This window comes from Monopterus albus, unplaced genomic scaffold (genome assembly GCF_001952655.1).
Source record: "Monopterus albus unplaced genomic scaffold, M_albus_1.0 scaffold132.1, whole genome shotgun sequence".
NCBI lineage: Eukaryota > Metazoa > Chordata > Actinopteri > Synbranchiformes > Synbranchidae > Monopterus > Monopterus albus.
The window spans coordinates 37,637-38,442 of record NW_018128012.1 but is presented as its reverse complement, the minus strand read 5'-3'; positions in this window follow the sequence as shown (position 1 = coordinate 38,442).

Genomic DNA, 806 nt, shown 5'->3' with positions numbered 1-806 from the left:
AGCTGAATTAATTTAACAGCTTTCTCTCTCTCTCTCACACTGCTTCCCCAAATCTGACACTTTATTGAGTCACTCTGAGAAGCTGCTACCTTATACTGTTGCCTGGCAACCTCATATCAAACGTCCGATTTGCCTGATTTTCCTCCTGTTGTTTGTGAATACAAACTAAGTCATGACAGCAGAGGAGTAAACAGACGTCGGGCTTTAAGGGAGGCCTGTAACCAGAGCAGACAGGGAATTTAAGACAGTATGTTTAATATACAGCTGCTGTGGTTTTAATAGTTTCAGTCACAGATGTAACGGCTCAACAATAATAACAGGAGATGAGACATACTGTCAGTCATGTTGTCAAACTCTGTCCGATCAAAGCTGGAATTAAAGGAGGCATCAGTTAGCGACATTTGAGCACATACTTATGACCCATCTTTGATTTTGGACCATTTTTCTGATTCCTGTGAGAAACCAGCTAATCAGAAAACTTCACATCACATCATAAACAGCCCTATGCTGCCAGTGGCAGTATACTGTACGGCTGATATTATCCATCCATTATCTATATGACTTATTCCTGAATAGGGTCACGGGGGGCTGGAGCCAATCCCAGCTGACACTGGGCCAGAGACGGGGTCCACCCTGGACAGGTTGCCGGTCTGTCACAGGGCTGACATGTAGACAAACAACCACACACTCCAATTTAGAGCCACCAGTCAACCTAAGCTGCATGTCCTTGGACTAAGGGAGGAAGCCAGAGTACCCGGAGAGAACCCACGCAAGCACGGGGAGAACATGCGGACTTCACACAGAAA